The sequence below is a fragment of the Lactuca serriola genome, chromosome 6 (genome assembly GCF_051521515.1).
Source record: "Lactuca serriola cultivar US96UC23 chromosome 6, Lser_US96UC23_V15, whole genome shotgun sequence".
In the NCBI taxonomy this organism is placed as follows: Eukaryota; Viridiplantae; Streptophyta; class Magnoliopsida; order Asterales; family Asteraceae; genus Lactuca; species Lactuca serriola.
In genome coordinates this window covers 156,679,220-156,695,064 of record NC_136413.1, presented here as the reverse complement: position 1 = coordinate 156,695,064, position 15,845 = coordinate 156,679,220, and the positions used below count along the sequence as shown (strand labels likewise).

Genomic DNA, 15,845 nt, shown 5'->3' with positions numbered 1-15,845 from the left:
AAACATTAAATTTTTATAAGAAAATAAAAAAAAATTAAAAGAAAATTTAGCTGAAAACTTCAAAGTTATACACATAAATAAAAATAAAGAAATAAGAAAATCAAATTTAGAGAAATTATAACTTGGATATGTTCGTGGTGCTATTGTTCCACATTAGCACAACACATTCGCAACTTGTAACAACCTAAATTGTTGAGAAAATTTTTAACTTTTAATTTCATAAACATCAACCATAAGGAGTACAAAAATCCCATTACATAGCCATACTATTTTTCGGAGTACGAAAACCAAATGTGAAAACACTGGAGAATGCACGCCGCATTATATAGTTGGGCCCTTTCCCTTATCAATAGAAGTACCTGAAACAATTAATAAAACTGTAAGCACAAGCTTAGTGAGTTTCCCAAACCCCACAAATCATATAATCACATAATACCATGCACACATATATACATATAAGTTTGCCATGGACTCCCTCATTGGTCTTCATTGGAATGTTATGGGCTACCCCCATGGTCTTGTATCCCTGAGCCATGGACTCCTCCCATAGTCTTGCCAAATGACATGGGCTGCTCCCATGGTCTGCACATAATTCCACATATAAATCCAATAACAAACAATTACATATTCCCATACGAATCATTTCATAATAATTAATGGACCGCCCTCGATGCCTTCGACCCATGAGTATGGTGAGAACACTCATCTCAAAGACTGAACGATAGCTGGCTAGGTCCCGGATCCTAATATCAGCTCTACTCAACCCCTAAGCAAAAACAATTCCTGAAATACAACTCAAAATGCCCAAAGACCCCTTAAAAGTCAAAACTTGGTCAAAGACAAAAGTCAAAGGTCAAAGTCAACGGTCCGAGTTAACCCAACTCGCTGAGCTGTCCTTCAACTCGTCAAGTTTCTCCGTTAACAACACAAATCAGGAAAACTCACATCAATTCGCCAAGTTCGCCTAATGAACTCGCCAAGTTATCCAGGAATTCAATAGCATAATGCCTTAAGCTGTTTCCATCGAATCTAGGAGCTTCAATTCTCAGATTTGCTTCACCATGATGGCTAGATGGGTAAAGTTTCCAAATTTACCTTTAGGAACCATCCAAACCGAGTCAAACCCAAACCGTAGACTCATTGGGGTGATGCTTGACCTATTAAGCCCTTAAACTCTCAAAACAAAGTCCCAATATGCAAATCTAGTCCCCTAAGGTTGAGAAATCATGTAAAGTTTCCATCTTTACATCCATGCATGCTAAAAGGAACCCTAGGACTCAAAATAGGTTTAATAAAGGACTTAATGCTTAAATTGGACCGAATGCCTAGTAAAGTTTGCAACTTTAGGCCAAATGAGGCTGTAACATGGCTAGATCTAGCATGACAACCACTGGAATACTCAATTTCTTAGGCAACTCAACCATGAGCCCAAAATCAAGATAACCACAAAACAATAGATCCAAAACAATAACAAAGCAAGGTTTAAACTTTATACCTCCAAATGACTGAAAAGGGTGGGGAGATTCTGGATCTAGGTCTTCTCTCCAAGCTATGCACCTTCAACTTCAAGGATCCTCCAAAAGTGTGAAAAATATCAACTCTTAAGGCCCTCCACAAGCTCACACACCCTCAAGGACGATGATACACTCTTTTAGGGTATTTTGGACAGAGGAGGCTGGTAAGGAGGACAACCAAGAGACTTAAGGCCTTTAAATAGGGTGAAACACCCTAAAAATTATGGTTTCCTTCCCAGCCTCCAACTAGTCGGGTTGAGGCACCCCAACTCGTCAAGTTGGTCCATTAATTCTCGTGGCCAAAATCCAATCAACACATCGAGTTGAAGCCTTCAACTCACCAAATTCAATAGAAAAATCACAATTTAAGGAAATAAATTCATACTGAAACTATGTGTTACAGTAACTTAAACATCAACACATCATTGGCATACATTATTGACACAATAACATGACTATCACATAATTCTAATCCCTTTGTAGTTACCTAAATGTTAATAATGGTGAAATAGCCTTTACAACTATTTACACCATCAATCGTCATCCTACTCCCATCTTCCAAAACAAAATGCACATACAAACACACTTTATCATAAAAAAAAATTATGAACAATACAAAGGTGACCTTAAATTATACACGAATAACAAAAATGTACACTAATAAAACGATTAAAAAAAGACCTTATCACTACACAAAACAATTATGGGAAGAGTCTCAATTAACTTATATTTTCAACAGGTAGTGGTTCATACAAAATATGTGATTTACTTATTATTTCGTTGGTTTTGAGGGTATTTCTTACAACACTATAAGAAATTATAAAAGTTAAAGGAGATTAATTAATCATTAGACAACAATGCACCACAACATATTCTTGGGCCTAATTAAAGAGTCTAACAAATTTCCATAATAAGAAGGAATCAAATTGCTTAATAAAACTAGCTATAATTTCTTTTGGTATAGTCCAACTCTACAATAAGCTTTTGGTATATTTCGTCTTCTATAAAACAAACTTGTAAAAAAAGAAAACCTTCAACATTGTCCATTGATGAAGACAAAATGCATGTCTAACTTGCTAAGGTTATATGCAAAATTCTCAAATCGACCAAATACAAGACTTTGAATGATTTCGTGCATATTTCATTAATATCTTGTTGAACATTCCTATCAACTTATATCAAGTAATTTGTAATAAAAATGGGTCTTTATTTAGAAAACCTAGGCACAACATGGGTGAAGGCAACAAAGGCAAGAAATTACCTAAAAGAGAAAAATTCATTTGCAACAACGAACACTCAAGGTTTTATTAATATTGTTTTTTACTTTATAGTTATATAATATCATTTTATTTTAGTTTTGTGCTCCTATCATTGTTTATGTTTAAACTTAATTTGATGTAAATATATAAATAATAAATAAATATTACTTTTCAAAACTTACATTAATAAATATATAGATCTCAATATTTTCCAAAATAACACAAATGTTGTATGTTTATGTATTTTCTTAAGTATCTTAACTTCACTAAGAAAAAGGCAAGCTTAAAAAGTTGATTAGTTTAGATAAACGAAATGCATAAACACATAATATGAACTACAATTTTAAGTGCTTAAAATTTAAATAAGTGCAAATGAATCATTTGAATATAGATCAATGGCTTTATGCATTTCATTGCAACCTTTTTTTTCAAAAGTTATACAAAAAGACCCATTTTTCTAATAAGGGTTTGGGAATAAACCTCATATATAAGCGTGCAAAACATGTATAGCTTTCTAGATTAACAAAAATGATAATAAGAGATGTATCCATAGAACAACCATATGAAACAATTTTTAAGCCTTGAAGCAAGTTATTAAAATAATTTGAGCCAAGGAACCAATTTCTAGCATAGTTAGTTATGGAATAGGAATACCTGTGTGTCTATGCTAAAGGAAAAACTTTAGCAATGGGAAAGCATCTCTATCAAGGTAAACCTTGCTCTAATAAGCCTAATTCATTCCTATTTGTAGACGATGGAGTAACAAGATATTTGATTTTGTGTTTTAACCATTTATAATTAGTTTGTTAGAAATTAATTATCCTTTAACAAATTCCAAAGAAAATGTCACTTTCTATGGGTGCCCACTTGAAATACGAAGCCACGTATCATATACATTCACGACTAAATACTCTATATATACTTGTTATGAATAACAAAAGAGAGACATCCTTCAAATATTTCACATTTATTCCTAGCAAGAGATAAGAAATGTTGCCAATTATTTCTTATATGTTGCTTCTCACTTGCACCACCATCTTCAATGTCTCTCCCACCATAGCTGATAATGAACTCAAAACCTACATTGTTCATTTAACTTCACCCCAAGGCCAAGACTTTTCTCAACCTCAGGATCGTGAAGAGTGGTACAAATCACTTCTATCTGAAAGTGCTTCCATATCAAATGAGAAATCAGTCATGGTTCATATGTATCACCACGTGATGACGGGATTTGCTGCAAAAATGTCGGAGCATCAAGCAGAGGTGATGAAGAATATGAAGGGAGTTTTGTCTGTAAGACCTGAGAGAGTGTATCAGTTACACACAACTCATTCCCCAAACTTTTTGGGCTTACACCAAAACTCGGGGTTTTGGACGGATTCAAACTATGGGAAGGGAATCATAATTGGGATTATAGACAGCGGAATCACTCCTCGGCATCCTTCGTTCAATGATGAAGGGATCCCACCTCCATCGTCTAAATGGAAAGGCAAATGTGAAGTAGCAGGGTGTAATAACAAGCTAATCGGGTTAAGGAACTTTGATTCCTTTAGTAAAACGCCAATCGATGAAGACGGCCATGGAACTCACACTTCAAGTACTGCAGCAGGAAGTCAAGTACACAACGCGAACGTATTTGGAAATGCCAATGGCACTGCCATTGGAATGGCACCATTGGCACACGTGGCCATGTATAAAGTGTGCAGTTCAGGTTGTTCAGGAAGTGCCATTGCAGCAGGCATGGATGCAGCTATTGAAGATGGTGTTGATGTGCTTTCACTATCACTTGGTGGAGGTCCCTCCCACTTCTACGATGATGTTATTGCTACAGGTGCCTTCGTTGCCATGCAGAAAGGGATCTTTGTGAGTTGTTCAGCAGGTAACGGCGGGCCTCGTACTTCATCATTATCAAACGAAGCCCCATGGATCCTTACAGTTGGAGCTAGTACGATTGATAGAAGAATAAGAACAACAGTGTATCTGGGGAACAAAAAGTTGTTCGACGGAGAGGCAATAAACCAACCTAAAGATTTCGATCATAAGCTTCGGCCCCTTGTTTACCATGCAAAAGACACGATCTCAGCAGCATATTGCTTGAATGGATCACTAGACCATATTGATGTCAAAGGGAAGGTGGTATTGTGTGATCAGGGTTCAAGTTCTGGACTTGATAAGAGCATGGTAGTAAAGGCTGCAGGAGGAGCTGCCATGATTCTTGCTAATCATAAAATTTTTGGCGAGACTACAATCATAGAGCCTAATGTTATTCCTGCATCAATTGTCGGTTACGCGGAAGGAGTTCAGATAAAAAACTATTTGAATTCGACTACTTCCCCTGTAGCAACCATCCTCTTTCGTGGAACTATAGTCGGCATAGATACAGCTCCAGAAGTGGCTTCTTTCTCTTCAAGAGGGCCTAACTTGGAAAGTCCTGGAATCCTGAAACCGGATATTATTGGTCCCGGGGTTAACATTCTCGCATCTTGGCCTATATCGATTGATAACAATACAAAGACCAAAGCAACATTTAACGTAATATCGGGCACATCAATGTCTTGTCCTCATCTCGCTGGCATAGCAGCACTGCTAAAAAGTGAGCATCCAGATTGGTCGCCGGCTGCAATCAAGTCTGCAATGATGACCACCGCAAGTCAAGTAAATCTAAAAGGGCATGCCATTGTAGACCAAAAAGACGCAAGATTCATCCATGCAGACGTGTTTACCATTGGCGCAGGTCACATAAAGCCTTCAAAATCCAACGATCCAGGGCTTGTGTTTGATATCCAGCCCAATGATTACATTCCTTATCTGTGTGGGTTAGGTTATACTCCCATACAAATCGAAATGATCACTAAAAAGAAAGTTTCATGCTCAAAAACTATACCTGAGGCACAACTAAACTATCCTTCTTTTGTGGTTTCACTTAAAAAAGGTGATACAAAAACATACTCAAGAACAGTGACTAACGTTGGTATGGCAAACTCGACTTATACCATCGGGGAAATTTCTGTACCACATGGTGTAAAAGCTGAGGTTGCTAGTTTTTCTCAAGAACTCATGTTCACAGCAGTACACCACAAGTTAACATACAATATAACTTTTACTCGGGACAGTACAATTGAGGTGAAGGGTCATTACGGCCAAGGGCATATGACTTGGGTTTCCGGTAAATACTCGGTTAGGACCCCATTTGCGTTCAAGTTTGAATAAGTTCGTATGATGTTTTAAGAATATAAATTATACTATTATATGCAACTTTCGTGTACGTGATCATCGATCTTGTACAACCTCTTTATATCATATCGTAATGGGAAATAAAAAAGAGGTCATTAATACCTTTCAAATTTCTCTTAATTTTACATTCAATATATGTTAATTAAACTTTCGGTCGTTGGGAACTCTAGCTATATGGTATCTGTAATTTATAAATTATGTGATCAAGGCTTGAATTTTTGGTAAAAGGAATAGGGTTTTGAGATTTTTTTTAATTTGACTTGCAAAACCTTGGATGCTCCTCGTTATGCCATACCATTTTTTGATTTTTTGGAAAAGTTAAATATCAAAAGTTGTTTTAAAAGCAACATGCTCTAGTAGAAAGGCTTGGGCTTCGCCCGGATCACAATGATATAAGTGAAGATATATATTACATCAATTAGGTGAATATATTCATATTTATCAGATAATGATATATACCACACATAATCATAAAGCAATTGCCCAAACGAAAATCAAATTGTTTTAGAAAAATCAATTTACATAATGAAAATAAGTAGCACTTTTCATTATTCAGATTTCAAGTCCCGCATGAGATTATATATATTAGGTAACAAAAATCTTGAAAAATTATAATCCCGAATTTTGTTACCTCTAATGTTCTTTAGAACGTTCAATGAACTCTTTACCTGTATCAAGTCGTTGATATGCATGTAGTACATGTCGAATATTAGCAAGCATATTATGTGCAACATCTATAACTACAAAAGTCAAAAGGTACCCATACATAAATCCTAAATCCAATTAATTAGTCCAACATTGTAAACCGCACATATAAAAAGTATTGATTGAAGTACTAGTTATGAGGAATATTATTATAATTAAATGTGATAAACATTAATTATAAATAATATTCCTGATAACTAATATATTTTATATTTAATTATGGTAATCTTATACATAGTTAATGTTTATCACGTTTAATTATGAAAATTTTTCTTACAATTAATACTTCAATTAATGATTTTTATATACGCCTTTAGGGCACATGTTAGAAAATCCCTTAACTAAATATATAAATTGAGAATTAAAACTGTGGTGCTTATAGTCAAGGAATGGTATAAGATCCACAAGTGCACTCGCACTCTCAAGAGCATTACCATCTAGTTGTAACTCTTGATGGCTTGCATTTTATGTTGTGATTTCCATCCAATTTATCAACAATAGGCTCAATTACTCCAATAAAAACATAAAAATGTGAGGATTAAAAAACGATGAGGAGTGCGAGAAAAATTCTCTACTTTTCATTTCGTCAAGGGTAACAAAATAAATCAACATGACTTCTTTGTGCACATAATTATAATTTTATTTTCTAAATGAAGCCAAAAAATTTAATATTGAATTCTTTCCACATTATTTTATATCTTTGATTAAGTTATTACTTTTAACGACCCATGGAATACGTTGTTTTAAATTAAAAAAAATTATATTTATAAGTATTAAAAAACATTCCAATAAGTTCTAAACATAATATGTTATGGTGTTTTAATTATTGAGAAAGTATTTTACTTTTTATTAGAGAAAATGGTATCATAAGTTTATATGAATTCAATTTATAATATAACTGTACATGTAAAAAATATTAAAATTAAAATATCATTATAGAGTTATGATAAAATAAGTACCTTTGTTTGTAGAACATATCCTGTAAAGTATGTGATTTAAATTTTAGAACCAGGTTCACGACATTTGTTTCTTCCCCCAAAATTCTTCATTAACAAATAACAATAATGGATTAACCTCAAAGCTTTATAATTAATGATATCAAACGAAATGCAATTGAGTACCCAACTCCCCATAAAACTTCCTCTGGAATCTAGAGGTGAAACGAACATCGCGCTTCGAGACCATAGATATTAGCACCCCGTGCCTGACCACCACCTCCCACACATAAATGTCTGCTAATTTCTCAGCAGAGATACTCTCGAAAATCGATATAAAATGCACACTCTTTGTCAACCTGTCCACAATAACCCAAATGGAATCCACACCCCGTGCCGTTTTAGGTAGCTTCATGATAAAATCTATGGTGATCTCTTCCCATTTCCACATGGGAACAGGTAGCAACTACATCTTGCCATGAGGCCTCTAATGTTCAGCCTTGACCTTCTTGCAGGTCAAGCACGTCTTGACAAACCACGCAACCTCCCGCTTCATGCAGGGCCACTAATAGCTCAACCTCAGGTCTCGGTACATATTTGTGGCCCTAGGATGGATAGAAAATTTGGATTTGTACGCCTCCTCCAAGATTCTTTCCCTTAACCTCCGGATGCCGAAACCCAAACTTTACCACAATGAGTCAATAACCCTCGACTATCTCGAACAAACAATGGAATTTCCCCCGAATCCACTCGATCTTCTAGTTCTCCCTTTTAAAACCCTTCACCTATGCCTCCTTAATCATATCCAATTAAATGAAATCAGTGTCATCGTCAAGAAAACATCTTGAATCGGGGCACTTGTCGTCATACGCCTCAAAGCATCGGCTACCACATTAGCCTTCCCGGGATGATACAAAATATCACAGTCATAATCTTTCACCACATCTAACCACCGCCTGTACCGCATATTCAAAGTTTGTTGATCCATCAAATACTTCAAAATATTGTGATCGGTGAAGGTGGTACATCGTAACCCATAGAGACAATGCTTCCAAATCTTGAGGGAAAAAACCACTGCCCTTAATTCCAAATCATGAGTGGGGTAATTCGCCTAATGAGGCTTCAACTGCCTCGAGGCATAAGCGATCACGTGCCCCCTCTGCATCAGCACAACTCCTAACCCTGAAATAGAAGCGTGGCAATACACTACAAAATCATACAATCCCTCGGGTAGAGCTAGAATCAGGGCCTCACATAATTTTTGCCTCAATGTCTCGAAAGCTGACTGCTGATTTGGACCCCACTGAAAGGTCACTCTTCTTGGTCAAACGGGTCAGGGGTACAAAAATTTTGGAGAAATCCTGGATGAATCTCTGATAATACCTCGCTAATCCCAAGAAACTCTTGATCTTGGATGCATCTTTCGGAACCTCCCAACGCATTACCGCATCAGTCTTGGCGGGATCCACCAAAGTACCTTCTTAGTTGATGATATGCCCCCAAAAGTGCACCTCACGCAACCAAAACTGACATTTAGAGAATTTGGAATAAATCCTCCCCCTCTTCAAGGTCTCCAACACCTCTCTCAAATGTTGCTCGTGCTACTCCTTGGTCTTAGAATAAACCAAAATATCATCAATGAAAACAATCACAGACTGATCCAACATCGTTCTGCAAACCCGGTTCATGATATCCGTGAACACTGCTGAAGCATTGGTGAGCACAAATAGCATCACTACAAACTCGTAATCACCATAACAAGTTCTGAACGCCTTCTTCAGTATGTCTTCATCCCGAATCCTCATCTAATGATACCCTGACCGAAGATCAATCTTGGAAAATCATGATGTACCCGGAAGTTGATTGAACAAATCATCAATCCTTAGAAGCGGATAACGATTCTTCACCGTTAGCTTGTTCAGCTCCCGATAATCAATACACATCGTGTGTGACCCATCATTCTTTTTCACGAACATAATCGGTGCTCCCTAGGGGGAACTGCTCGAACGAATGAATCCCCGGTCTAGCAGCTCCTAAAGCTGCATAGACAACTACTACATCTCAGGCAGAGCTAGACGATAGGGTGCCTTAGCTATTGGACCCGCACCATGCACTAAATCAATACGAAACTCCATATTCCTCTTAGGAGTCACCCCAGGTAACTCCTCTGGAAACACATCAGTAAAATATCGCACAATCGGTACCCTGCTCATATCTGGCGTGGCTTCCACCCTCGTATCCGAAACGTAATCCAGAAACCCAGTACAACCTTGTTGAAGAAGTCTCTTAGCTTTCACAGCCGAATAGAGACTTGGCCCATCCAAGGCTCTCTCTCCATGAATTACCAGTTCTCTTCCACTTAGGTCTTGAACCCTCACTAACTGACACTTGAAATCTATCAGGGCACCATTGGGCCCCAACTAATCCATCCTGACGATCACCTTCAATCCTCACAAAGGAATTAGAACCAAATCGCTAAGAAACCACTCCCCGAACATATTCAGAACAGTCCTCCGAAATACCCTCGCAACACTCATAGTACGATCATCTGCAATCTCCACCTCAGGAGGGAATCCAAAGTCCCCAGAGCATCACAAAACTTCTTGCTAAGCGTAAGAGATACAAAAGATCGGGTAGCCCCCGAATCAAAAAGAATCTGATACGAAAAACCATTGACCAAAAAGGTCCCTATATAAAATAATAACAACATAAGCATACTAATAAAATAAACGAAACAAAAATAGATCACATACCAGTCACGACGTCAGGCGCTGCTCAGGCCTCCTCAGTAGTCAGCTTAAATGCACGGCACTTCACCGCAGAAGCTTCAGACTCAATCGGGCGGCCTTCTTTAATTCTTATCGTAGCAGGCGCAGGCACCGCCACTACTCCTCCTCCTTTAACCAACCACGGACAATCATCCTTTTGATGACTGGTATGGTTGCAGTGGAAACAAATCAAACCCTTCTTGGGGCAATCCCGGCTCATGTGACTCGGCTGGCCACACACACAACATGCTAAGCCCGTTGCTCGACAGGCTCTACTGTGCAGTTTACCACACTTGGAACAACAGCCACGACCCTGCTGGCCCCTGCTGGGAGGATCGGAGGTCTTAGACTTCTTGGCCTGACCCTTTGCTGCATGAACCTGCTCTGGCTTCCGCTTCGTGCGGAGCTCTAACTTAATTTCCTGTTCTCGGGCCTTCTCCACCATCTTGTTCAGGGTCTTGCACCTCGAAAAGCTCACAAGCTCACATATATCATCCCTCAGCATGAAATGATACCTCGTCTTCTTCATCTCCTCATCTGCAGCGTACTGCGGAACCAATAGTGCCCTCTCTTGGAACTTGACAGTGATCTCCGCCACAGTCTTGGTAGCCTGCTGCAAATCCTGAAACGCTCTCACCAAATGTTGCACATTGATAGGCGGTGCAAACTCCTGATCAAAGCTCTTCACAAAATCCTCCCAAGACATCTCAGCCACACCCGCGGATCATAGCTTACGAGTCAACTCCTCCCACCAATCTCGTGTTCAATCCCTCAACATACAAGATGCAAACCCCACCTTTTCTACCTCGGGGCAAGAGCTCGTGGGCTGGGCATTCTCCATGTCTGCCACCTAGCGTCGACTAGTGATGGGATCCCTAACCTCGAAGAACTCAGGCGCTCCACACGCCTTAAAATCCCTGAACAAGGGCTCGACCTCAATCTGGCCTGTAACAATCTCGGATCGGAAGGACCTGATCTACTCCTCCATGATCTCCATGATGCCCTCCTTGACGTTACCAAAAATCACTGGGGTAGCGCCAAGGATGGCATGAGTAACCTCGGCTACGATAAGATTGTGTAGGCTTTCATCGATGAGCTCTACAGCCAAGCCGAAACTTGATCTTGATCCCGAACCTAAACCTCGCGAGATCATCACCATCCTCAACTGAAAATATCACAAATAACCAAGATAAGGAACTCGAAAGAGATTCCTCCTCACCGGATTTCTAAGAACTGTCAGGTCTATCATTGATTCAGGTACAGGTCATGTGATTTTAGTAGTACGGGCCCAACACTACCTTTCGCACCTACCTGTACCTTCTCCAAGGCCATACCTGATATCCCTAAATCATCCAATCAAATCTTGACTCATAAACACAACACTAACTCAGATCCTGGACTACTCTAGGATTCCCAACCCTCACCAAACCAGAAACTCAGATTAATGATAGCAGGTTGCCCTATGCATGCAAGTTATACATAAATAGAATCACATAGGCTATCAAATAAAGCTTATACCCTAAACCATAACCAAACAAGGAACATAAATAAGGCAGATTCCATCATTCTAGGGCTATGCAATCCTAAACGTGTACAACTTTGAAAGCATACACTTAGCAAACAATACATACAACATTAATTTCCATATATACTATAGCATGGCTAAAACATTGGGAACACTTACTTGAGCTCGGCCGGTTACACACATTGCATTCTCCTCTTTTTCTTACAAAATCGTTTTTAGGAAATGTAACCTAGGTTTCTTTTTAAAAAGAAATTTGTTACCATTTCCTCAGTTTGAGTTTGACACACCCAAAAGTGTGCCCAGATCCCTTAAACCAAGGCTCTGATACCAACTTGTAACAAAACAATTTTTTTAGAAAATTTTGAACTTCTGATTTCATAAACATCAACCATACAAAGTACAAAAATCCCATTACATAGCCACATTATTTTAAAATTCGTATTACGAAAATTAAATGTGAAAACATTGGAGAATGCATGTCGTGCCATCAAGTCGGGCCTTTGCCCTTATCAATAGAAATACCTGAAACATTCAATAAAGCTGTAAGCACAAGCATAGTTAGTTTCCCAAAACACAGGAATCATATAATCACATAATACCATGCACACACACACACACACACACACATATATATATATATATATATATATATATATATATATATATATATATATATATATACATATAAGTTTTCCATGGACTCCTCCATGGACTTCATTGGAATGCCATGGGCTATCCCCATGGTCTTGTATCCTTGAGACATGGGCTCCTCCCATGGTCTGCACATATATCCACATATAACTACAATAAAAAAAACAATTACATATTCCCATACGGATCATTTGATAATAAATAATGAGCCGAACTTGGTGCCTTTGACCCATGAGTGTGGTGAGAAGACTCACCTCAAATACTGAACGATAGCTGGCTAGGTGCCGGCTCCGAATATAAACTCTACTCAACCCCTAGACATAAACAATTCCTTAAGTACAACTCAAAATGCCCTGAGACCCCTTAAAAGTCAAAACTTGGTCAAAGACAAAAGTCAAAGGTCAAAGTCAACTCGCCGAGTTGTCCTTCAACTCGTCAAGTTTCTTCATTAACTGCACAAATCGGAAAAAATCACATCAACTCCCCGAGTCTGCCTAATGAACTCCCCGAATTAGCCAGGAATTCAACAACTTAATCCTTAAGCTGTTTCCATCGAATCTAGGAGCTTTAATTCTCAGATCTCCTTCACCATGATGTCTAAAAGGGTAAAGTTTCCAACTTTACCCTTAGGAACCATCCAAGTTGAGTCGAACCCAAATCCTAGACTCATTCAGGTTATTCTTGACACATTAAGCCCTTAAACTCTCAAAACAAAGTCTCAATATACAGATCTGGTCCCCTAAGGTTGAGAAATCACATAAAGTTTCCATGTTTACGTCCATGCATGCTAAAAGGAACCCTAGGACTCAAAATGGGTTTAATAAAGGACTTAATGCTTAAATGGGACCTAAGGCCTAGTAAAGTTTGCAATTTTAAGTCAAATGAGGCCATAACATGGCTAGATCTAGCATGAAAACCATTGGAATACTCAAATTCTTTGGTAACTCAACCATGAGCCCAAAATCAAGATAAAACCCCAAAACTATAACACCCCGGTTTACATGTATTTGCAAATTCATCCCATGGGTTGTAATTACGTCATTTTTAGTCCTTGGGGATGAAGGTGTTTAAGTCTAAGTAGTCTGAGTGTTCGAAAGAGTTTCAGAGCCAAGGTTATAACTGTAATTTGTTAATTTTGGCCTTTTTAATTTATGGTTCCCGTTCAGAAAGTTCTAAGACTAAGATGAGTTGCTAGAAGTGTAGGGCTTCTCGCTACCTCTCTGTGGATATAAGGATCTATAAGGTCCTGAAACGGATCTTACCAGTGATCAAATAGCAAATACAATTAGTTAGCAATAAGAAACGAGTAGAATAGAGAATAAACAAGCTTGCACATGCTTTTCTATTAGGAATAACGTCTGGTACAACTTGTGGTTACAGCAGCCGTGAACTCTGAGGCATCAACAACTGACAAACGACCTTGTACACCTCTATATATACTAGACCTGGACTGGCCTTGGGTTTAGGGCCGTAAACAAGCTTACGACCGTAAACTCACTGTCGGGCCGAAAACTACACATAGACTATCACAAGCTATAGTTTGACCAAAAGAAATTATTACATAGAAAGCCTAGACCAAACCACTAATTAGACCCTTCAATCTCCCCATTGGTTTGGTGCTAGCTTTAATTCAATCTTTATCCATGATCATTACATCATCTAGCCCCTTCGCTCCATTCCACATCCGCTTTTTGATAATCTTAGCAACCATAGTGGTGTATTCTTTCGTAGCAGACTCAAAAATCTCCTCAGAAACCTGAATCTGGAAATGGCTAAAATGATGAATGTCCCATTTTCTAAACTGGAACAAATCCCTTCTGTCATATAAGCGAATGCACCCCTCCTTTAGTTTCATGACAACTGATGTTGTGGTTTCATCAAACACCCAGTAAATCATAGAGCTTAGAGATCCATCTGGGTAATCACGGGAATTCGTTTGACCTAATTTGTAGCAGGGCACATCACCACCTGAAGCGGATTGCCAATCTTGGGATCAATAACGTCAGGATGATCCATTATCACAGATCCAGCAGTCTTCATGGCTGGAAATCCCTTCTTTACTTGGTCTTCCAGAAAGTGCTTGAAGCTTGTTGCTTGATGATTATCAGTCGGGTTTGAGAACGGAGATTGAGATAGCTCTGAAAGATCCACCCTGGTCCAAGAGTTAAAATCATAACAATCCTTGTAGAGCTCCGTATTTCCGCTCCTTCTGTGAACAATCCACATTTTCAGGGGATCATGAAAACCCCAACATATGATACCTGACCTTTCAGCATACGTGTCTCTAAACCTTACGACTTCGAGATCCGTAACAGTGATTGTGGACTGATTTCCCGGTGCATTCTTGTCGGAACAGCTCTTGAAGAAGATTTTTCCCTTCTTTGCAGCCTTCTCTTGTTTATCTCGAATGATCTCTGAAATATGTGGAGCATAAGAAGGCTCTTCTTCAAAGAGTTTTACCACTCGAGAAGTCTGAGCAGTTGGTATGGCAACATGATGAGCTTAAGAGTGAAGATTGATTCTATGCTTATCTGCAAATGTCTTATACTTATCACCAAAATCGTCTTAAGCTTCTTCTTTAGATTAAAGTAGCTGGAGGTTAAGAGATTGAAATGATCTTGAAGCTCAAAAATTTGCTTGGACGTAATTGCTTTATCTTCTTGAAGATCAGAAACTTGAATCTTCAAATTCAGATTCTCAATCAAGAGATCTTCAACACGATGTTTTTCTGATCTAGCACACTCACTCTTTTCTGGTGTTCATCGATCGTAGAGACATCTTATCTTGGCTGACCTTCACTAAAAGATATTCCTTTGCCCTTAGAAGGAGCAACAACTTGTTCTTGAGCAAGATGCTGAGCCAAACGCACAGAAGCTGCATCAAGATCGGTTCTTGGAGGAAAGAATCCTGGTGGAACTGAGGAGCCACTTGCTTCAAAGAGTGAGTTAGGGCCTTCACGTAACGGTTCTGTGGTTACTATAGCGGTAGTGGTATTTGGAGTGAACGGCAAACCTTGAGACAAGCTAGAATCTAGATGCCCGAATCTAGGATCTCGTCGTATTCTTTTGGACGGAGTCGACAATGACTGGTCTGTTGAAAAATCACCTTGAAGTGGCTCTGATGTAGGTGAAACAATGTCAAGGGGAGGAATCCCTGATACAATCACCATTGTAATTGAAGAGACATCCACTTGATCTGTAGTAATGGGGGTTGATTCGGGAGTGTCTTCTGAATCCCTACTCTCCGTTGATGTG

At 38.6% G+C, this 15,845-nt stretch overlaps 1 pseudogene; it reads left to right on the top strand.

Annotated features, from left to right (window-relative positions):
- Positions 1-3,763: 3,763 nt before the first annotated feature.
- Positions 3,764-5,983, top strand: LOC145058849 (subtilisin-like protease pseudogene; annotated as a pseudogene).
- The last annotated feature ends 9,862 nt before the right edge of the window (positions 5,984-15,845 follow it).